Raw genomic sequence first — 25,061 nt, forward strand, 5'->3', positions numbered from 1 at the left:
ATTTCAGTCTGAGCCAGAATCCAGAAGTATAGAGGCACAGGGGAAAAAAGAGAAGTAGAAAGAAATATTAACCAACTCTTTTTATACCTCAAAAGGTTTGATCTGGGATGTGTTGGACTCCTGGGAGAATTATTGAATGGGATAGGAACTCCTTTCCACATCCTTAGCTATAACAGGTTATATATTTGTAAGTGTCTGACTTATATTGTAACAGACTGAAACCAATTTACCGTGACATCTGTTTTAAGATAATAAAAAGAACAAATTTAGATTTACAGCACACAACCTTCTTTATACAAGGCCCCAAATGGTTTTATTTAGATAAAAGGTTATGAATAACAACAGTGTATCTATTACACACCAAACCTTTTCATTTTTTATTTGACACTGAAAAGAAAGAATTGAAATTTAAGACATATAAAATATTTTGCTTATATTGAATATATTACTAATTCTGCATTTTCTGTAAATAAGGTAATACCCAGGATGGTTCTGCTGCGATTAAGTAGAGACAAACTGCTGCCATTGGCTCACATATAATCTCTGAGGAATGACTGTGTTTTTGGACGGAATAATTGAGTAGATTATCACCCATCCTGACTGAGGTCCCAATCATGAAAGCACACTTATATGTGCATAACTTTACCCTCATAAGTAATGCCTGTAAAATCAATGGATTAAATCTTGGCCTCCCTGAAGTCAATGGTAAACTTCCCATTGACTTGAATGGGACAAGGATCCCACCCAGTGGGACTATTAACAAGAATGAAGTTGTGCATGTGCTCAATGAGTTTACAAGATTGGGGCTTTAGTACAAGGCACAGTGCTTCAGACTGAAAGTAGTCTGTTCATGGTGTTTGAAAGTGGATGTTTGTATTCCTTTTCCCTTGATCTCCTTTGAAAAATGTACATTATTTATATTCACTGAAATAAAATTTCCCAAATGCTAAATCTAAATTTAAAATATCAGAAAGTTCATTCATCTGTCATTAGATCCTGCTAATGAATATGACAATAAAAAACACAATACGTTTTTGGTTTCATTTTGGCAAAGAAACAGTTTTACAATTTGAGCTTTCAAGGGATTGCAATAGCAATATAGCAAACATTTTCTCAAAGGACAAACTCTTTTGAAGAAATGATTGCATAAAACTGCAAGAGAGATAATATACCCAATCTAAAACTGTAACATTTCTTTTTTGGGAGGGGGAAATAATAAATCATGTACATAGTTGTATATTTTTTTTTATTCTTGTTGACCAACTGTTTAGATTCCACAAGGACACAGCCATGGAAAAAAGTGAGTAATGCTGACAGCAGATGTTCTTGCTTTCCTTCAGAGTTTCACAGCTTATGATTCTAAACAACAAAAGCTATGAAGACTCTTCTTTCCATTTTTATTATCATAGAGAACCTGTTATCTAGGAGCAATAATGGAATAGTAGATGGTTATCTTAGTTTTAGTGACTTCAAAATGCTTTCAGCACTCTAATACGTGTCAAACCCCAAATGTCCTACAAACTGAAGCTAATAAGTTATCTTTCCTATAGAAAATTACATTCCATCATCGATAAATATGAGGTTATGAAATTCCATACTTATGACTAAAAACTTACTTTTGTTTGTCATCAGATGGATATAGAATACTTTTTCTCACACCTAAACAAGAGAATTCTGTTATGCCAGGGATCCCAGTTAATTTAAGATCATCATATACATTTAAAAAAACTTGAGTATTACTTGCTTTCAGGGTAAAAATTCCCAAACTCCTAAGCTTACACTCCATCTTACTACTTTAAAAAAAAGTGGTATGATGTGTACAGAGAGCCTCTGGCATAGGAAGATGTAGTTCACGGAAATCACTGTCCCAGATATAATACTGATATTAAGAAGCATGCTAATGGGCTTTGAGTAAAATTGATTTTATTTATATTTGGGGGTTTTGTAGTAGCTCTTAAAGTTGTGAGTTTTTGTTTTTTTGGGTTTTTTTTAAGCACTTAGCAAACAATATTAACCAGAGATTAGGAATATAGCAACATAGTGCAACTAAACCTACAAACATAGAAAAGAGAGGTTTATTTTCCAAAAGCTCTATGCCACAGGGCCAATTGAGACCGGCAGCGGAGTCTGTAGATTTAACGATCCTGTATCTACACAGGATATGCATTGTGTAGATGATATCCTCGATATCCTACACTTTTTTTCTTCAGAGATCACATCCAGGTCCATTGAGGAGTAGCTCAGTGTTGTGGCTTGTTTGTTTTCCTTTTGTTTTTCAGTGTTCAAGGCTGCAATGCACTTCATAGTCAGGGGCAAATTCTGACAATATACATGCTAACAATGAAATCATCATTTTTTTGCAACATGAGGTAGGGAATAGTAGGCTACACTGAGGCTCTGTGGTGGCTCTTTCTGTAGGAGGGTTTGGGGTCAGGATTTCTACAAATAGCTGAGGCTAGATAAGTCTGAAAATAAGGACCGCAATCCTGGGAATTCTTAAGCATGTATGTAACTTTGTTCAGGTGAGTAATGTTACATATGTGCTTAAGCGTTTGTAGGATTGGAGCCCGACGTGGCTCCCTTGGTCAACTTCTCCTGCCCCTGACAGGTAGTGTGCATACAGTAAATCATAGCTGTGCTATCAGTATGGGGAGGCTGCTGTCGCAGCTTCAAAGTAGCTGAGCAACTGCTCTACGCTCTGGGTCTAGATTTTGGATGATTATTACATATCTCCCCTCAAAATCATTTTAAAATTGATTGAAAGAGAGAACAGTGTAATGAAGAACCTTTCCATTTGAAAGGATATTTAATTAAACCCATAGCCTAAGTATTTCCTTTTTAAAAAAGGTTTAATCTGTTTGTTCAACAACGTTTTGGATTGTCCTGGTTGAGTTGTGATTAAGGCTTTGTCATCAGCTGAAAGAAAAATAGTCACATTATTCGGCATATGGACTTAAAATTGAGGTTACCAGAAATGGATTTTGCGTACCTGGCATGCATCAATTTTTATCCTTCCAGCTCTTCATTTGCAGTAATTACATTGTCGAAAGATAAAGATTAAGGAATATTATAGTTTAACTAGTGTGTAAATTGCAGCTCTACCCTGGCCAAATCCTACAAGTTCTCTTTCAGTTCTTCTTGTGCAAAACATACACAATCTTCAACGAGAGCAGAATACCCCAGATAAAGGACTGCAGGATTTGGTGAAATTAGCAAAACCATGGTATATTGGTAAAATATAGGCAAAATACAAAATCAATTTTGCAAAATGTTTGTCCAAAGCCCGCTTTTTTTCTCTTTGCTCTTTAGTTTTCTCACTTTCCTATTGGCTATTGAGTGTAGTGAAAAGTGTGTTTTGAGCATTTGCATGTTTTCTGCTTAATGCATATCTAAACTGAAGGGACTTCTTTGCAATCATTCACATTCAATCTACACTATATAGATTCTACATACTAATTTTAAACTGTGGATATGAGAAGTGACTTGGCTGTACATAAAATTGGCACACCCTCAATATCGATGTATTTCCTAACTGTGGGCCATCAGCTTTCCTTGGATACCCTTGCAAATTTAAGAACGTGTGCATCCAGGGGAATAATTTGACCCTCTATGACATGTCAGCTCTCCATACAATTTCTACTACTGTGAGTAATGCAGAGTTAATATAACAATGGTACTGATCACCGATTTCCCTTCTGACTCACATATAATCAACACATTCAAAGTGCAGTCACTCTTTGTGGTGACATGCATGAACCAAAAAGATCCTAACTTGACTTTCAGGTATTTAGTTGATTTTGCAGGCCGATTGATTAGAATTTTTTTAAAAAAAATCTTTTGACGTATCAACTAAGCAAATCTAATGAGGCTTGTGGGATAGGAAAATTATGGAATTTGGTAAAGTTATTTCTTTTTCAGGCATGTAGTGATGCGGCTGCCCCACTCCTGGAGAACACGGGTTAAAAGCAGTAAAGGTAGGCTGATTGGGGAGGCAGCCACAGCTGGGCCCACACCAGTCAGGCCACAGCTGGCCCTGATAAAAGAGCTGAGGGAGGAGCTGGGTCAGACACTCTCTCTAGCTTGGTGGGAGAAGGGCCTAGCTGCCTGGGAGCACAGGGTACCTGAAGCAGAGCAGAGCTGGGGTGCTCCAGCCTGGCAACTGCCCAGGCTGTGGCTTTGTTCAAGGCCCAAAGAGGTATTGGGGCTACACAGGTGTAGCCTGGGGATAGGCAAAGGCAGCTGGTCCTAGCCCCTTGCCAGTGTTGAGTGGCCATTACAGACTGCAGTCTGCCCCAGGGAAAGGGGGCTAGATGATGACTGGCAGTAGCCACTGAGGCAAGGTCGGTATAGAGGATTGGGGATTCCCCTGGGTGGGGAGACCCAGAGTGTTGGGGGTACTGTGGTGGACAGAACCCCAAGGGAAAGGGGCACTGGGTCGGGAAGAAACACAGGGCCTGAGGCAGGTGAGCCATTGGAGGGTGCTCCGGAGCTGGAGTTGAGCTAATTCCCAGATGACCAGCAGAAGGTGCCGCACTGGTGAATCTTTGGTCAGTTCCACAGCATTTTTCTGAAAACAGTACTTTAGCAGATCGTAGATACTGTACGTAAGTTTGTCAGTTACATTGGAGAATAGAGCTAGCATAGTCTTTTGGATGGTTTATGCTAAACTTAGTCTTACAACTGAAGCCAAATGATCCTTTGGGAAATATTCTTCCCTTAGTTATCTCCGTGCTTCCCCATTGACTTTGCTGGGGTTGCATAGGTTTGTGGGGGGTGGTTCATTTTTCTTTTCTTTTTTTTTTAAATGATTACATGTAGCACCTAGAGATCCCACTATGGTGGGCACTGAACAAACACTTAACAAGAGACCACAAATATTTACAATCTAAATAGAGAAGATCAACAAAGGATAGGAAAGAAAACTGCAGGACAGTGGCTGACCCAGAAATAGGAACCTAGGTCTTCTGCATCCCAGTACAATGGTCCACACTACGTCTGGGGTGTAACTAAGGCATTAACTGGGCCCTAGACATACAAGTTCGACTAAAGTCTTGATGTGACAGCCTCAGGTGCAGTTAGACGGGAATAAAGTCACTCCATATAGTGATTATGGAGAATACCACAGCCAGAGATCTAAAGTAATTCTCATGAAGTGCCCATGGGAGAAGGGCGGGGTGAAAGTAAGATGAGACTTACCGGTACGAGGGCCTGACTCTGGGCCCCCACAAGGGGCGGGGCCTCGGGGTCAGCCTCCCCCAGCCAGCCCGTTCATGCTGCCCGGGGCTCTGGCCGCGGCCACGGTAGCGGAGGCCGGGAGCTCCAGGCCCTTTTTAAATCGCCAGGCCCTGGAGCAGCTGCCCCTCCTTCCCACCCCCCATCAGCACTCGGGGTGGAGGGGCGGGCAAAAGGGTCAGTGACGTTAAAGCACTCCCCGGTGCCAATGGCCACTTACCAGTCCGCCGTACCAGCCCACTTTCATCTCTGGATGAGAGAGCCAACAAGGTTCAGAGAAATTAGTTATTAATTAGTCTGCTTGGGTTTTGGTTGGTAGTATGTATTACTGTGTTACAGGAATCTCACACGCAAATGGATACTGGTTTCTGGCATGTGACAAGCATATCTGAACCCTGAACCAGGTCATGTCACTAGCCAAGAAATAAAGTTGTAGTTTCTTGGCAGCACTCCAATATGTTAGCCCATCATTACAATTAACACAACTATTTTCCTCTCTATAAGATCAAATGACTGGCTGCAACAACTAGAGGCGAGTTTGTGTGGGACTGCAGTTATAGGAAGAAAGAGAGAGACGTGATGAAAGTCAAAAAAAAGTTAGACCAGAAAATGGCAAGGAGAGGTACAACCAAATGAAGCAAAAAGGAAGCAGATTTCAGGACTAAATGCCCCACATTAGCATAGAGCCACTTGGAGAAAATGGCCAAGGTAATGATCTTTGATCTCCTCGTGTCTCCATTGACGAGCCTTTTCATCACTCATTCAGTATAGATCATGATCTTCCATAACAAAAGCAGCCAGTCTGGAGGATTGCTGGCTATTTGCAAGGTTATTTTTGTGGTGGGTCCTACCAGAGCAGGTAATAGGACAGGTTCTGTTCCTCCAAGATAAATGCTTACGGTCTCTCTCTTTCATGTGGCTTGGAAACTTCAGCCTTGGAAACGTGGCCTGGGCCAGGGGGGCACTGCCCGGTACTCAGTTTGAGACTGTGCAGGCGGTCTCTGCTGCTGACGTAGCTACTTCTGGGGAGCATGAACTGGAGATTGAGAAAGCAGAGGTATCATGCAGAAGCTAGTGCCTTTTAGTTATCTGGATATTTTGGAAATAAACAGAAGGACAATAAGAAAAAAATTAGTCAAAAAGGAATGTGGTATTGTTATTTATGGTGAACAACTACTACCTAGGGAAGAAGGTTTGGACACTGGCAAGCAGTCAAATACTTGCATGGTTTAAGTGGTATGGTGTTGGGGACCCTGTTTATTTCAATGAAATAATAAAACCTGAATTTGCCATCTACTACTTCTATGGCCCGTCTGTTGGCTGGTAGGGGTCACAGTGCTCCTAGGAGGGTATGGAACTGACTGAAATACTCTATCTCAGTGAGCCTGCTCTGCTGGACAGCTACAACAGCTTACCAGCAAGTAGGAAATAAGCCAAGGAGACTGAATTCCTCTCTCATCTTTGGAAGTGACCCCTTGAAGACCAGGTTGAGACACATCAGCAGGGGGCAGCGTAAAAGAAGTTTGCCCTGCTGCTGTCCATGCAATTCCTTTGCAGGCAAATAGAGGACTCCGCACACAAGGGCAATCAGTCTTGTACTTTTTACCCATACTAAATGTACTTCACATAGATGAAGCAGACTAATGGTCTTTGGCCACTTTATTACCATTTCTGAAAGGCCAGTGACCATGTATGATTTGATTTAGGGACTGAGTGACCCACTGGCTCAGATACTGAACTGATCCTAAACTCCTATTGAACCATTCTAAAGGACCTAATTACTTTGATGGTAATTAACAGAATTAAATGCACCTTAACATTCAGTGAGGACAAGGACAAGTCAGTTTTAACATTGTGTCAATGGATCATGGGTAAATCTTTGCTTTCAGTAAGGTTACCCATGAACAGCTGGCAAGATGTTAAAGACAACAGTCCCTGTCTACACTCACTGCTAGGGCACAAAGTTAATGAAACATGGTAACTAAAACAAACTGTTTGCCAGACGCAGGGAGAGGGCACTTGATTGCTTATTCTGGGGGGATCACTTGATTGCTTATTCTGTTCATTTCCCCTCAAGCACCTGGCATTGGCCACTGTCGGAAGACAAAATATTCGGCTAGATGGACCATTGGTCTGACCCAGTATGGCCGTTCTTATGTTCATGACTCCTCAAGGTCATGTTCTAACATGTCTTAGTTTTCTCGTGAAGACAAGCCTAACAGGCCTGGAGTTTGGGTTTGGTTCAGTTGCTGAACTGTCCAAACCACTCAGGTCTGCAAGGTCGGACTGGATATATACCAAGGAAAGGCTACGGAGAGATTTATGGTCCTCCCTGTTGCTGGTCAAGCCAGTCACACCAGGAAAACATCTCATGAACATGTAGGACTTAGTTAAACCCTGTTCACCCTAATAATATGATTTTCCTGTAATGATGTTTTCATTGTTAATTATTTATAGCCAATACCTCTGTTGTATTCTTGAATTAGATTTATCTCATTACATACCTTTTCTTTTTCTGTGACCACCAAAACTAAAACTCAGTCTAAATTTTCAAAAATTACTAGTGATTTTTGCATACCTCTATGTTCAGGTGCCCAAGTTGAGACATTTTAACGGGGCCTGATTTTTAGAGGATAAATAAATAACAACAAAACCTCTCTTATGCTCTGTACTTTCTGAAAATCTGTTCTGTTTACAGTGTCTCAGGCTGCATATCCAAAAAAATAGAAGCACCCGAAATCACTCTCTAGGCATACCTACATTTCAAATGCAATTGGTGATGTTGGTTGCCTTTATTTATTTAACTATATATATAATGAGAAAGTGTGTTGGTGAGAGTCTCAAGCTTACATGTAGATGAAGGATGTTCAAATAATCATGGATGCTTCTCTGAGACAAGCTTTTGGATGGTCTGTTCTCCCCTCACTGGTAAATAATAGTCCTTGAAAATAGCACTGTCTTGTTAAAAACAACCATCAGTAACCAAGATTAAAACTGCCAGTTGAGGTGTAGAATTTCAGTGTGACAAAATTCAGTTCTTTCTCTCTCTCTATCTCTGAGCAAAAAGAAAAGGAGTACTTGTGGCACCTTAGAGACTAACCAATTTATTTGAGCATAAGCTTTCGTGAGCTACAGCTCACTTCATCGGATGCTGTAGTTCATGAAAGCTTATGCTCAAATAAATTGGTTAGTCTCTAAGGTGCCACAAGTCCTCCTTTTCTTTTTGCGAATACAGACTAACACGGCTGTTACTCTGAAACCTATCTCTGAGCAGTTTGTGGAAAACTAGATCTTAAGTGGTCAGACAACAACGTGAAAATTTCAGGTGCTTACTCTGTTCTTCATATCTTTCTGCTCTCTTCTTCCTGATACAGTAAATCAGCAGCGCCAAAAAGATGATAAAGACAACTGCACCTCCTGCAATGCTCCCAATGAGAACACTGTCCAGCGGCCCTAGCTCAGAGAGAAGAAAACTCCAATGCAAAGTCTGGAATTTGGTCCCAGTGATCTGGAGAATGTACACATGTGAAGCTTATGACATGGATAGTGATGATGATATGAAAACCTTGTAGTGTTATAGCATCTTTTGTCCCAGCATCTCAAAGCATTTTCACAAACAAATTAAGACTCAGAACACCCCTCTGAGATAATGTTCAGTATTATCATCCCCATTTTACAGAGGGGTAATTGAGGCATAAACAAAGTTAAACCACTAGTTTATGGCCACAGAGAATTTTGCTTCCTGCTAAGTTTTCATGGAACATAGCTATGAAATGTGTCTGGGATGCACTTTGTTTGATGAAAGTTCTAGGGAAAGTTTGAGGCAGCATTCACAGGAGTACCAAGGTGTCTTGCCTAAGCAACAATAGGTGTCAACTTGCTGCTAGTGATGGTCAAACCTCAAAAGTCTTGTTCTAGATTGGCACACAAAGATCTGAATGCCCTTCTGGCCCTTTAGGGACTTTCAAAATGCTTTGCCTGGGCAAAAGTAGGGCTCAGAGTCTGACAAAAAACAGACTTTTTCAGGAGTGCTTCCTACTGAACCGGAAATACTGTGTGAACAGCTTGTTTCATGGTATATCAGAGCTTGCTCTTCTAGCCTTGGCTGGACCTCAAAACAGGAGCTATATAAGACTTAACAATAGTGAAGAAACAGAAAAACTAACCAGACTTTATGTAACCACAAACCAGTTTTTTTGTTTTGATCTAAGGGTGAAGGTTGATTGGGTTGTTACTTATTTTATCCAAATAGGCTTGCTTATATCTCCACTTCCCCCATCCAGCACCACACTTCTTTGGGAATGCCCCTGTGCATCTGGAATGTCTGTTTGATTGTATGCATTAAAGAGTGGAATAATACTAAGCTCTTATATGTTACTTTTCATCCATAGATCTCAGTAGGTCAGTATCATTATCCCCATTTTACTGATGGGAAAACTGAGTCATGGGGCGGTGAAGCGACTTGCCCAAAGTCCCCTAGCAGGCCAGTGGCAGAGCTGGGAATAGATCACAAGTCTACAGTGTCTTAGTCCAGTGATCTGTCAACTAGGCCAGTGGTTTCCAAACTTTTTTCTGACAACCAACTTGAAGAAATTTTTTGATGCCAGTGACCCAACGGAGCTGGGGATGAGGGGTTTGGAGTCTAGGAGGGGCTGGGGCATGGGTGTGAGGGCTGCAGGGTGGGGCTGGGACTGAGGGGGTTCAGGGTGTGGGAGGGGGCTCTGGGCAGGGTGTTGGGGTGCCAGAGCAGGTCAGGACTCCAGGCCTGGGCCACTGATGAGGGGTTTGGGGTGTAGGAAGGGGCTCCCAGTTGTGGGGGGGGGGGTGGCTCAGGGCTGGGGCAGGGGGTTGGGGTGCAGGAGTGGGTCAGGACTCTGGCCTGGCAGTGCAGGCTCTGGAGTGGGGCTGGGAATGAGGTGTTTGGGGTGCAGGAAGGGGCTTTTGGTTTTTTTGATATGACACCTGTGCTATATATTTCTTCAAGACCTCAGTGACAAATGCTTTTGTTAGCTGTTGATGCTACAGAAAAAAATATCACAGACTAGCTACTTATTCTCCAGGGCCAAACAGTACCCCAAACTACCCAGCCCCTGATATCTGACAGAGTTCAGCAGCCAAGTCACAAGAAAACACCAAGGGCCAGATCCTCACCTGATGTAAATCAACACAGCTCCATTGAAGACAATGAAACTACATAACGACACTGACCTCCTTTGTAAAGTGCTGTGAGATCTATGAATGAATAGCCCTATACCAGTGCTAGGTATTAATAATAATAATTATTATTATTGTCAGTTTACACACATTATTATTATTGTCAGTTTACAGTTTACAATGAAATGAGGATTGGCCCTGAGTGATGAAAGAATGAACTTCATGCAATAAGCTCCAAGTATTTAATATACACAAATGAACATGTCAGTAAGAAACAGCAACTCTACGCTGCTTTGTGGTGACTCCATCTTTGGATCACCCTCCCCATGCTTCTGTGTCAATTTAATAGGGTTATCTCTGGCTACCTCTGAGAACTGTTTCTTGAGTCTTATATCTGCACTTGCATTCCTCTGGCTGTTTCAGGCTGCCACCACGCTGTCTGAGGTGGTGATACAGCTAGGAGTGAAAAATTGGATGTGCCCCAACTTATGGTGGATGGGCAATGACCTGGCCCTGGGGCAAGTGAGGGGGGGGGGTGGAGATGGAACTTCCCTTCTCCTGCATAAGGGGGCAGGGCAGGTTTTTGTGTATGTCGCTGGAGGTAGGGGGTGGGGCTGAGGCAGTGCCCCCACCTTCAGATGGCTCCAGATCTCTAAGCAGGGGCAAGGGCTGTTCAGTGCAGAGGGAGCCATTGCGGTGCAGGGTGAATCTCCGTTCAGTTGGCCCTGGCTCTGTGCCAGAGGGCGTGCCATCTCGGGCAGCTGGAAGTACTTGGCCTCCCCTTGCAGGTGGCTGCACTCAGGAAAGTGCTGGGGTAGCATCAGCAGCAGGTCCTGCATATAGTCCAGGATATAGCAGAAGAGGAAACCATTGCAGTTGTGGAAGAAGCAGCCTTGGCTGTCCTGGGGCAGCTCGCCCAGCTGCTGCTGGGAGAACATGCGCCAGAGCAGTGAGTCTTGCACTGCCACCACGACACATCTCTCACACACCTCCCTGCCAACATTCAGCTTCTGTTCTCCAGGAAGGTGGATGAGCCTGGACCTGCTGTAGTAGCACCCCTGCCCCGGTTCCTGCTGACAGGGATACTCTGCCCCGGTTCAATAACCGCCCACCACTGTCCACCAGGGCCAATCCAGAGAGAGCCCACTGCGCCTGGGGAGAAGCCATCTCCTGCCCTTTCTCCCTTAAGTGCCAAGGAGCAGTCTCCTTTTCTCCTGAAGGCAGTGGGAAGAGTCACCTCTCTCCCACTTTCGCTAGCCTCTGCTCCACACTGGCAGAGCCTCTCGCTGCTTCCATCGCTCCAGGAGCTGGCAGAGCTGCCCCCTCTCATGCTCAGATCAGGCTGGGCCTGGTGCTACATGGGTGGGCCATGGCCCTGCCACTCATCTGAAGGGGGCAGACAATCACCCTTTCACTCCAATGAGCCCCACACTGTAGGATTCTTTTCTCACCCCCTTTGAAAGCGGACTTGTTTTATTTATTTGCATGCTTTCAGTGGCACTTTTTACTGCAGCATCTGGGGTAAAGCGGGGCATGACCCTGAAAAGTTTTGGGACCACTGATCTAGATTATAAACTCATTGGGGTATCGTCAATGGGCCAAACTCTCTGCTTGCGTAACTTCACTGAAACCAACACAGTTAATTCCATAAAGAATTTGACTCCATCTCTCAACTGTATACTATACAGAATGCAGTGCAGAGTCACTGGTCAACAGATATTAAATAGTGATGATTTAACATTTGGGATTTCTAATTTAGACTATATAATTCTTTTGTAATAGCTGTAAATGCCCAGTTCTGCAGCTATGACTCTGGCAAAACTATAGGAGTAAAACCTGCAGCACTGTTCCCCTTGTAGTAAATATGTAGGTTTCTACCACCTGATTGTCAATTTTACTTATGTTACTGTTAAACTGCTTGGTGTCTGAAGGTACCAGATGCCCAGATTAACACGTCAAAGGGAACATGTGAGAGTTAATTGCATAAATGGAGATCCATAGACTATAAAGCAAGCAGGGACCATTATGATCATCTAGTCTGACTTCCTAAATAACACAGGCCACAGGACTTTACCAGAGGTGGGAAGCCATCAAAGCTGTTCAGATATTACTTTTAAAGGACTAAAAATACATAGGTAATGAAATTAAGTTTTTAACAATTTTTCTATTGACACTTGAGATTATTAAAAGCAAAAGGATTTTAGAGCCCTGATTAATTTTTAAGTTGTTGACTTCTTGCATTTTACCAAAGATGGAAAATTAAAGAAAAGACTGGTCAGTTTCAGGTGTGTTTCACTGATTGCACACTAGCCTAATGCGGCTGGGCTTGCCTCTCCAACACTGCAGGACACTGTTTCAGTTTGTTGGGGACACTGGGTAACTCAAGGGGAAGACCACAAGTGTCGATGAAACCCCCTCGCACTAGGCCCAGGTGTCCTTGGCCCCCCCTCCTGCCTGGAGGCACTCGCAGCAGCTCTGCGTACTAGGCCCAAGTGTCCTTGGCCCCCCCGCCTGGAGGCACACACAGCAGTTATGCTGAGAATCTGCAACAATATGTTGCAGAGTCAGACTGCCTGAAACTAAGCAAGGCCAAACAGGGGAGATATGGAAGAACAATGCTGAATAAAGCAGCTTTATGTATAGTTTAACAAATGATACAGAGAATCAGGGAACTAGCTGGGAACTGGATTGGCTGGCTATATGGATACTTGGGGCAGCTTGCTATTGGATAAGTATGCTGGGAAAAAGGATGTATAAAAGCCTGTGTAACTTCCTGCTCTGTGTGCAGGATTTGAGATTTTATTCTCCCTGTACCTTTTTGCAGCTGCAAATAAACTTTTCTGCTTCTCCACCCTGTTGTGATTATTGGGTGTAGCACACCGGGTAACGAACCAACTCAAGCTGTTGTTCAGCCTCTCGGCACTGGGTGCCGGCAACAAGTTCAAACAAATAAATTTCTAGTGACTTTTCCCCCCTAAAGTTTCATGAAAACATTTCTATGAAGAGCAAGTTTTGTAAAACCTTTTTTCCTTTAAGAAAATGTACCCCGAGGCCTAACCTACTTGATTGCTCATTTAAGATGATCAACTCCTAAAACATGGCTAATTTCCCAAAAGCTCACTGTAAAGGAAGTCCATGCTTTATATGCACATGTTAAATAGCACCATCAGGACATCCACTTTTTTTATCAAAAGAATCCATCTGCCAGTGTGGCACCCCTGACTTTGTAGATACAAGGTTAGAAAAGATCAAGACTTCTTTGCATCTAATTCTCCTATCACTTGGGGCTTGCCCACACTTGAAACACGACAACGGCACAGCTGCAGCACTGTGAGCAGTACCTACATTGACGGGAAGGGTTCTCCCATCGGCCAGGGTAGCTCGGTCGATGGAAGTATTCTTCCGTCAACCTAGCGTTGTCTATAGTGGGGGGTAAATCCTCTGAGCGCCAAAGCTGGGGCAACCTAACTTTTTAAACATTAGACTGACCTAAATATGTCACTCGTGCTCATGAAAAATTTTGTGCCTTAAGCACCATAGCCAAGCCGACCTAACCCCCAGTGTAGACGCGTCTAGGTCGATGGAAAAATTCTTTTGTCAACCTCACTGCTGCCTTTCAGAGAGATGGATTAAATACAGGGATGGAAAAAACCCTTTGGGCACTGTAGGAAACATCTACACCATTACCCTACAGTGCGCAGCTGCAACGCTACAGCTATGCCATGGTAGCACCTGTGCTGTGGTCATAGCCTTACACTGGTGTAAATCAAGAGCAAGTCCATTGGCGCCCATTGAGTCACATAGGGGTACAGTGTAAATCGGGATTAAGAGAGAAGAATCAGGCCCATTCTTTGGCAACATAGGGTGTTAACAGATGTCCTGACCAATTTTCAACTTGGGTAATTTTATTCTATCCAACTAAAATGACCCCTGAAGTTGTAATTGTCTGTGCAGTGCAATGGATACTGTTGGTGCTGTAGAAATAATAAAGAATAACAACTGAAAAAAAAGGGTTTTGTTTTTTTGCTTCCTGCTGTGTAGTACTGCATAAAACCTATTGCACGTTCGTTCCCTCAGTTATTTTATTGGGCTGACACTGGTTTTAGAATCAGGACCCTGGAGACAACTGTATGTTTGTAACTGTTTGTGGGCTGTGGTTAGGATACCTTTTCACAATATAGACTTTATACCTAAACATATGATTTCCTGAGCATCAGTTTTCTTGCTAACATCATTTTTAACTTCACACTGGAACTCTGCAGTAAGGATTGTGTTCTTGGGTTGATAGTCAATCTTCCATATGCCATTTGCATATTTTGGCTCATTTGCAAGCCTTGTTTTACTTTGAAGCAAATGCAAAGCAGGTTTATTCTTCTGACTCACCTCACATATCACCTTTATTAATTTTTGTGAACATATCCATTTGATTTCTGGTTTAGAGACAATTTCTGAAAGAGAATACAAGAGGTAGTCTGTGAAGCTTTCTAATTTTAAAAAGTTCATTATTAGAAATGGCAAAATCCACAGAATAATAGAAAGGAACCTAGAAGGATTTTAGAGGCATGGGCAGAACATAACAAAATGATCCTGTGAAAGGAACATATATATTCAGTGAAAGAGAAAGTGGGAAAGTAGCAATGCCTGAGAGCAAACCGCAAATTAGACCCAAGGGGGGATGTGATGGGACAGCAGCAAAGAAAAGGCCAGCACAACACTGGTCTGCATTCTTGTTTTTTTTATAAAAAGCTTATTACCTTTATGACTCATTATCACTTTCCTCTCTGTTCCCTCCCTACAGATCTGTAGAGTTTTTCTTCTGGAGATAACATTTCATTGTTTATTTAGAGAGAGAATCCCAGTCCCTTTGTTCTATTCAGTTTTGAAACACAAGGGGCCACACCATTCTAGCTCAGGCTATGTTTACATTGTGCACCTTACAATGGTGTGACCCTGCCGCTGTAGTCATGCTGTTGTAAGGTGCGCTGTATAGCCACCCTTTATTGGAGGGAGAGAGCTCTCCTGGTGACAAAATAACCGCCCCCCCGCCCCTGAGGGGTGGTAACTTCGTTGCCAGGAGAGCAGCTCCAGATGATGCCACGCTGGCACACATTTTAACAACGTGTGGACGTTGGGGGTGGGATGGAGGTTCACACCCATGAGCCCCAATAGTTTTAACAAAAGTGCCAGTGTAGACATAACCTCAGTAGACTGTGGCTCAGGAGCTGCAAAAGGTTCTTTAATATATTTCCTGCAGCTCCTTGTAGCACGCGATATTAAAACACTGAGTGGTTTAGTTATTAACCAATCAAGATGCTTTTACTGTGTTATTAACCAATTATCAACATGCACTACCTTATTTGCTGCGAGAATAGTATATATACATACACACAATATTTCCCATCATACTGTTTGAATATGAATAGTACTATAGTAAATGAAACAAGGAATTCACACTACTGTGGCTCTTTTGGGTGATGTTGGTCACTAATTTGGCTCCTGAACCACTGAGGTCTGAATATCACTGCTCTAGTTCATGGAGAACCCCCTCAGGCATGGCCGAAGGGAGGAGCAAACTACCAGTTTCCCCCTGCAAAATTTTTGCTGCATCATCCTATCTGGTAGGAGGAGTTAGGGGATCCTGCAAACCCTCCCCACAACACTGCTCTCAGGGGCCCATGGATTCAGGAATGCTATTCCATCCATACAGAGCCTGGAGTCAACTTGCAGGCTCCACTGACCACCTCCTTCTCTGTTTCCAGAGCAGAGTTGGCACTAGCTGCGGTGGCTGCTCATTAGCAACCAGGGAGAGGACCCAGAGCTGTAGCTATATTACCTTGTTCAAAGATGTAACACCTCCACCTAGATCTGTGTGTGGGAAACTGAGCTCAGAGCAGGGGGAAGAGCCAAGGAGGGCAAAACTTCAACTGCTGCTCTATCTCCACCCACAAATACCTCAGATACTATGCAGGCTCTCAGACACTAAGGTGTCAAGTATCAGAGGGGTAGCCATGTTAGTCTGGATCTGTAAAAGTGGCAAAGAGTCCTGTGGCACCTTATAGACTAACAGACATATTGGAGTATAAGCTTTCGTGGGTGAATACCCACTTCGTCGGATGCACGTAGTGGAAATTTCCAGAGACAGGTATAAATATGCAAGCAAGAATCAGGCTATGGATGACGAGGTTAGTTCAATCAGGGAGGATGAGGCCCTCTTATAGCAGTTGAGGTGTGAACACTAAGGTGGTTAGTTGGGATGTAGGGAGATCGCAGTATTTGCTGTCTTCCATACAGGAGGCCATAAGCAAACACACATTGCAGTTACTATGGGAAAGACGCTATGTGATACAGGGAGGAGTTGGCATGGGAGGTATGAGGTGGGGGAGGGGGAAATTACATGAAGGCTTTACATCATAGAGCAAAGAGACAATAGTCTCCTTCTATGCAGCTCTGGCATGACTACATCTGCAACTCTGCATTCAGTTTTGGGCACCAGAAAAAACTAGAAAATCTATGTCAGTAAAAACAAACAAACAAAACAATTACATCCCTGCCTGCCATAGCTATCAAAATCTTCATGTTACAAAAAGAAAAGGAGGACTTGTGGCACCTTAGAGACTAACCAATTTATTTGAGCATAAGCTTTCGTGAGCTACAGCTCACTTCAGTATGCATCCAATGAAGTGAGCTGTAGCTCACGAAAGCTTATGCTCAAATAAATTGGTTAGTCTCTAAGGTGCCACAAGTCCTCCTTTTCTTTTTGCGAATACAGACTAACACGGCTGTTACTCTGAAACCTTCATGTTACAGAAATTTGTGCAAGATCTCAGGCTTTTTTCAGCAGCCTCCTGTTCTAGGAGACTGCTTAAGTATTCCAAATGTACAGAGCACAGTTCTGCTCCACATCCCACTGGTCAAACAACCTAGAGGTATCAGTCCCTTGAATGGATGCTTAAGAAAGGTTTCACTGTCTGTTGTGAAATCAGGGCTTGAATTGGGCAGCAGCATGCGTACCAGCACTCTCCTGAGCGGTCTTTTTGGGCTCCAAAATGTGTGTCTTATGGAGGAGAACACAAGCTTAAGGAGCCTAGCTGAGTCCATGGGTATATTTGAACCCCAGTTAGGGGAGGTGAGCCCAGCAGAGCGTGCAAACAGTTCAAACATCTCCACAATCCATCACGAGTGGCATCTCAATTTGATGTCTCAAGTGGATTATTAATTTGTAGGAGGAGCTTGGAAGGGTCCTACTACCTTTCTCCCCCCGCCCGCCCCAAGTTAGACCCCAGCCTTCCATCCCTCCCAAAAGTATATATAAAAACCTGGATTCCTGGATATTTTGTGTAGCAAAAGAAAGGCTCAGTGTAACCTGAGCTAACTTCTTCCGTTGTTCATAGATACCGGTGCAGGCCTGTTTGCCTGGCAGAGTTCGTGGCTGATGTGAGAGAGAAGAAATCAGACAGCAGAGGGACTGAACAGAGGGAAAGAAGGAAACAGGGAGACTCACCTGGCAAGAGAGGAAAAGGAGGAACCCACCCAAGAACAGAGAAAGGGAATAGACGCAGAAGAGCTAGCCCTTCAGTGAAAAGGAGCCCACGCAGCAAAGTTAGAGACCACAAGGAAACAGGATGGAGACCCATTCAGCAGAAGGAGAGACTGGGACTCATCCAGCTATGGTGGGAAGGATGTGGAAGGTGACTCACCCTGAAAGCTCAGATTTAAGCTCTTCTTCACTTGCGGCTGTCCCTTGTCATTGTACACGGTCACTATGTAATTTCCCCCTGTCCTCTTCCACCAGGCGGTCTATTTGCAGGGTTCCATTAAGGAACATCATATACTTTTCCCTTTCCCTGTAATATTTCACTGTAGAATTTTTGACTTTCACGAGGAATGATGCATTTTTGAGCCATGTTATTTCATGTTGCTTTTCCACTTTGAAGTCAGGAACGTTCAAGAAAACAGAACCACCCAGAACACCATACGCTTTATGGGCTTCGTTTGCAGAACCTTCAAATAGGGGAAGAACAATACAGCCCGATTAGTGTCTGTCCAAAGCATCTATGGATGAGAGTTAAGAGTAGACACTGCAGCATTAAATAACTTGTTCACAAAGTTAAATGCCCCACTTTTCCCTTATTTCCCAAAGAACCCCTCATAAATAAGGGTGGGCATTTATATAGCTGCTTCATCTCAGGCCCTCAAAGCAGCTCCCAAACATTAGTTAGTTAAGCCTCCCAACCCTGCATTTTAATTCTGAACACAGAGTAGTTAAAGGCCAAGTTTTCAGAAGTGCACTTAGGGATGCCTTGGTTTTGGGGGTGGTCATTTTAAGACCCCTTGGGCCTGGTTTTCAAAGGCACTGAGCACCTGCTGCTCCAAGTCAATAAGGCTTGTGAGGGCGCATTTCCTCTGCAAATCAGGTTGTATTGTATATGCCTCAAGATGGGCACCCCTAGCTGAGGCAGCCAAAATTACTCAAAATACTTCTGATGATTCAAACCTGTGGCCAAACTTTTCAAGTGACCATTGATCTTGAATGCCTTAATTTAAACTTGAGACAGGTTAAAGACCAGTTGCTCAGCGATTTCCGAAAAATCAGCCTCCTTTAATGTGTCCAAGTTGAACACTGAAAATCCTTAGTCGCTTTTCAAAATTTTGGCTTAAGCAACTTGCCTGAGGTCACACAGTGAGTGAGTGAGTGACAGAGGTGGGAGTAGGATCCAGAAGTCCTGCCTTCCGCACTGCTGTGACCACAAGATACATTCCCTCCAAGAGCTCTATTTCATGGGTACTATCACCTGATAAACACAGGCCCAAAGGCAGGTTTTTCCCTTTTCAAGTCACCTTTGACTTCAGTTACTTTTGCGCAAAACGGATAATACCCAGTTCACAAGGGTGCTACTGCAAGTGGTTGTTCAGCACTTGAAGATGTTAGGTGTCACATAAGGGCTAAATATTGGTATTACTAAGAAAGGTACAGGCTGTTTAGCCTTATTCATGTTGTTACGTATAAAGCAGCATTTATCTTCCCATGGTATGTTCTGTCACAAGAACTCATGCCCATTTATCTCAAACTGAATCTAAAGCTAAAAATCACAGCCTCTGAAGAGTAATAGCAGATTGGGTTTTTAGAGCACAGATTTTTGCCTGAAGGTGACTTCAAATGAGAAGCTGACTCCACACAAAACATTTGTGTAGATTCTTAGTCCGTACTGAATAAGCACGTTGATAAATAATATTGAAACTATAAGACAGGTTAAATACATGCTTGTAAATTTTAAATAAAATAAATTCATTAACAGCAAAACTTTCATTCATAACCAGGGATTATTCAATCTTCCATTTGCGAAATTAATTCCCCTCTAATATATGGGATAAAGCTATACTGGTAGGCATGGTGAGCTACGCTGAATTATTTTTACACAGTGTAAGTTCTTTTCCCCATAGAGAGAAACTACGTTTATAAATCTTCTATTATAATATATAAACCTTTATTATAAAGTTTTCATTAGATCTAGGATATGATAAAACACATCACAGCAAGGAAAACTGAAAACTAATTGCTGTTTTGTGTAATAGTAATATTGGAGTCAAATAAAAAAAATAGACTATCATGCTTGGGCAGCAAAATAATTAGAGAAATGTGAAAGGGATAGCCCAGTAGAGCCTGTGAGAGGATGAAGAGTTTCATGCAATGCATCCACCAGCACAAAGGGAAGCTATTATTGAGCTATCAAGTTTCTTAAAAAGCATTCGGCATTTCATAGATTCATAGATATTAAGGTCAGAAGGGACCGTTATGATCATCTAGTCTGACCTCCTGCACAATGCAGGCCACAGAATCTCACCCACCCACTCCTGCGATAAACCTCTCACCTATGTCTGAGCTATTGAAGTTCTCAAATTGTGGTTTAAAGACTTCAAGGAGCAGAGAATCCTCCAGCAAGTGACCTGTTTCTCATGCTACAGAGGAAGGCGAACAACCTTCAGGGCCTTTTCCAATCTGCCTGGAGGAAATTCCTTCCCAACCCCAAATATGGTGATCAGCTGAACTCTGAGCATATGGGCAAGATTCACCCGCCAGATACCCAGGAAAGAATTCTCTGTAGTAACTCAGATCCCACCCCATCTAACATCCTATCACAGGCCATTGGGCCAATTTACCATGACTATTTAAAGATCAATTAATTGCCAAAATCATGTTATCCCATCATACCATCTCCTCCATAAACTTATCGAGTTTAATCTTAAAGCCAGATAGGTCTTTTGCCCCCACTGCTTCCCTTGGAAGGCTATTCCAAAAGTTCAGTCCTCTGATGGTTAGAAACCTTCATCTAATTTCTAGTTTAAACTTCCCGATGACCAGTTTATATCCATTTGTTCTTGTGTCCACATTGGTACTGAGTTTCAATAATTCCTCTCCCTCTCTGGTATTTATCCCTCTGATATATTTATAGGGAACAATCATATCTCCCCTCAACCTTCTTTTGGTTAGGCTAAACAAGCCAAGCTCCTTGAGTCTCCTTTCATAAGACAGGCTTTCCATTCCTCAGATCATCCTAGTAGCCCTTCTCTGTACCTGTTCCAGTTTGAATTCATCCTTCTTAAACATGGGAGACCAGAACTGCACACAGTATTCCAGGTGAGGTCTCACCAGTGCCTATATAACGGTACTAAAACCTCCTTATCTCTACTGGAAATACCTGGCCTGATGCATCCCAAGACTGCATTAGCTTTTTTCACCGCCATATCACATTGGCGGCTCATAGTCATCCTGTGATCAACCAATACTCCAAGGTCCTTCTCCTCCTTCATTACTTCTAATTGATGCATCCCCAGCTTATAACTAAAATTCTTGTTATTAATCCCAAAATGCATGACCTTACACTTCTCACTATTAAATTTCATCCTATTACTATTACTCCAGTTTACAAGGTAATCCAGATCTTCCTGTCTGATATCCTGGTCTCTCTCTAAATTGGCAATACCTCCCAGCTTTGTATCATCCACAAACTTTATTAGCACACTCCCACTTTTTGTGCCGAGGTCAGTAATAAAAAGATTAAATAAGACTGGTCCCAAAACCAATCCCTGAGGAACTCCACTGGTAACCTCCCTCCAGCCTGATAGTTCACCTTTCAGTATGACCTGCTGTAGTCTCCCTGTTAACCAATTCCTTATCCACCTTTCAATTTTCATATAGATCCCTATCTTTTCCAATTTAACTAATAATTCCCTGTGTGGCACAGTATCAAACGCCTTACTAAAATCCATTTCTAATGGAACATTCTGAAATCACTCACTCTTGGAAGTGTAACTATTTTAATAATATTCCTTCTCCCAGTAAGTAACAGGAGCAACAAAGCCCTTTGTAAAACCTGCAGCATTTTTGACAAAGAAAAAAAATGTAATTCAGATACTTGCTACTCCTCAGAATTACTCCCAGATATTTAGAGTTATTACTATTCATTATTATTTGTATTGCATATTCTATCATTTATATTTTGCATGTGTAGATGAGGGAAAAGTTGATCAAAATCTTGAGGAAGGAAAGCTTAATAGTATTCCAATTGACAGACAATCCTGATAGGTCTTTAAAAGTTTACTTGGTCTCCCAAATAATTGGAACAGAAGTCTGAGCCTCACAAACAAACATTAAGTCCTCTGTATAGACAATGAAACAACATTTTTTGATAGTGCCAATTGAAATACTCTACAAAGGACACAGCGATCAGAATTTAGCTACAAACTGATCAGTTGCAGTCGCAAAGAGGATGGGATGATTCATGTGCAGTGAACTAAAAAGAGCTGCACTGATAGTACTTTACCCATCTGAGAAAAGAAATAGTCACTTTTAAAGTTTCAAACATTTTAAATAAATAGAGCCTTCAAGGAAATCAAGAGTCTGTTTTAAGTCCATAGCAAGAATATATCCCTTATTTATCTAGTCCTTGTACATAGAAAACATTAAACAGCCATCATAAATGATCTACTGTTGGATTTATTCCTGTCATTCATGAATGGTTCTTGTGTACTGAATCCACTACTACCTGTTCTAATCTATAAGCCAAAATCACAACTTAATTTTTAGATCAAAGTTTTAAAAAATAATTGCTATAACTAGAAATAATACCAACATGTATGTACTTAATGTAACTTACAACCTAGACTGACTCCACCCTACTATATGATCATTTATTTATCATCCTTTCTGTTAATATTCCTGTGCAAAAAATACTTGCATAGTCAACAGTTCTGTTTCCCTTTAATAAAATGTTTGTTACTAGAAAAGAGCAATGGGTCTACATGATGCACAGTGAAGTTGCTCTTGAATAGGGTTACAAAAAAAATGCAACAGCTTCATTGAGGGCAGTAGGAAAAACTCCATGCTGTATTAATACATGTCAGATAAAGGATTGTTAACTTGAAACTAAAACCGTTTACAAACTATTATTATAAATATTATAATAGCAAACTCCGGTTGTGGCTTCCCCCAGACTGAAAGCTAAATAAAATAATAATAGCCAAGAGATCTTAAAGCACTTTGCAAAGGATGGTAGATATTGTTATCTCCATTTTACCAATGGGAAAAGTGAGGCCATGTGCTTAACAATGAGGGCTCAATCCTACAAGGAGCTGAACACTGTGCCCCCAATAGCAAAGCATTTGAGTACATGCTTCAATCTAAGCACATGAATAGTTCTTTTGAAGTCAGTGGGACTACTCACATCCTTAAGTGAAGCATGTATTTAAGCACTTTGCCTAGACTGGGGACTGAGTGCTGACAACTTTGCAGGATCAAGTCCTAAGAGTTTTAGGGTGAAATCCTGGCTCTACTAAAGTCAATGGCTAAGGATCAGGACTAGGATTTTACTCTAAAGGTCCCATTGCCAGTTTCCCAAATATCTGCTCTTTGCAGCTTCATAAGGGCTAGCTACAGTTCAGAGGGCTGTGTAACACTCTTTAAATGATTTGTTTATTTGTACTGCACTCGCTGTGGCAACAGCGATAATGCTCCTAGGGACAAGAGGCCAGATTCATCTCTGATTTTAGTAGCGTTAAACCAGGGAAGAATGTGGCCCATGATATTGAAGTAAGATCTAAGCATTTTTTATCAGATCATCCATCCTGCCCCAAGCTACCCTATTTAGCTTTAAGTAGATGATGTGTGGCAGAGATGGGATCAGTCACCTTTAATTGTGCTTTCACATTTCTATAGGAAAAGCACTATTAAAGGAATAATTTAAAACATACTGGTAATAACTTGCACCTCAACTATAACTGAGTCAGGAGACAGGCTTACAATGCAGTGTGGACACCACCCCAAATTCTGATAACTGGGTGAAACCCTGGGACGATGCAGTCATAGGTCCCATGCACCTTGAAAATTATAGCCCTATTGGAACTGGGTCACTGAGTCAATTATCATTGTAGCATAAATGGTCCTAACCAGCACCCTGTTAAGATCGCCATCACCCTTGTCTAGGCTCAAGGAATGAGTATTAACAATCTACCACAGTTTTAAACGCTTTCAGTGCCCTTTTAAGCAAAGCCAGCCTGAAACAGCAAACAGCCGGTGCAAACTCACCTTTTACACAGGAGAACAAAACCACCAAGCACTCGGCTAGAATTCATTTTCAAAATCATAGCTGCAAACTGCCCCTGCGGGAAGAAAACTCCTGGCCAGCGAGATGAAGCTCCAGGACGATCAGCAGCCTTTCGCTGTGGGCGGGGCCTCGGGCGCGAAGGGGGCGGGGCGGGGCTGGGGGGGGGGGTCAGTTTCCCCCAGGCGGCCCTTCCACGCTGTCCAGCCCGCGGGCCGCGATGTAAAGGGCCCGGGGCTCCAGCCGCTGTCGCGAGGCCCAGGCTACCTACCCACTTTCACCTCCCCCCAGGGCAACAGCGCCTGGGGTTCTATGACTAGCAGATAATGCCTCAGCAGCAGGCAGGTTTGAGGAGCGTGTGTTAGACTTTGCCTTTATCCCTGATCCTTCATTGTCTAAGGTGGAGTTTCATCCAGCTGGGCTGCAGTTCTCTTCAGCTGACTGCCCTTATGAAGTTGTAATGAGGAAGGTTTCCATGCTGCTGGACCCAAGCTGTTTTCTACTAATTGTCACTCAGAAAATCCCATCCCCCTATTGGGTCATCAGGGATGCATTGCCTTTGCTGGTGTCATCCATCTGCACCAGGGTGGGGAGTAAAGTTAGCAACTGTGCGCCAGGGGACCAGAATTAAGTTTGATGGCTACATAACTGTCATGCAGTCAGCCTTAGGGAGAGGTTAATTGCTGGACTCTGTAGAGGATTCTAAGACCATGGAGCCTGGCAGGGTCATGAGGCTTCAGCTGAGTTTTTGCTGCAAATGTATCAGGGCTCAGATCTGGGCCTAGATCAGGTGAGATAAAGTGTAAGTGCTTTTTGGTGTATTGAGGTAGTGGACTTATTCTTCTTTAAATAACCTTGGTCAATACTTATTCAAGAAACTTTCTGACCCTCTACTAGTTTCATCATGTATCAATCTCAGCAGAATTGTATATTAAACAAAAAGAATGCCTGTCATGGAAAAGAAAAATCTGATATTGCCTGCTATTGATTCACATGTAGTTCAGGCATCCAAAAAAATCACACGGAGCCCTCACCTGCTTCTATACTTCCCTGGAAATCCCTACGAATGGTGGAGAG

General features: G+C 42.6%; 1 long non-coding RNA gene across 3 annotated transcripts; it reads right to left on the reverse strand.

The window, feature by feature from the left end:
• Positions 1 to 1,027: 1,027 nt before the first annotated feature.
• Positions 1,028 to 24,106, reverse strand: LOC125631358 (uncharacterized). 3 transcript variants are annotated; one of them, XR_012670411.1, is made up of 5 exons: positions 23,969 to 24,106; positions 18,084 to 18,387; positions 14,770 to 14,834; positions 8,566 to 8,685; positions 1,028 to 6,321 (listed from the first exon to the last, which is right to left on the reverse strand). It is a non-coding gene; the product is annotated as an uncharacterized LOC125631358 (long non-coding RNA). The 3 variants fall into 3 exon arrangements; XR_012670414.1 differs by having other exon boundaries at positions 8,566 to 8,689; XR_012670413.1 differs by lacking the exon at positions 8,566 to 8,685.
• Positions 24,107 to 25,061: the final 955 nt, after the last annotated feature.

Source organism: Caretta caretta, chromosome 1 (genome assembly GCF_965140235.1).
Source record: "Caretta caretta isolate rCarCar2 chromosome 1, rCarCar1.hap1, whole genome shotgun sequence".
In the NCBI taxonomy this organism is placed as follows: Eukaryota; Metazoa; Chordata; order Testudines; family Cheloniidae; genus Caretta; species Caretta caretta.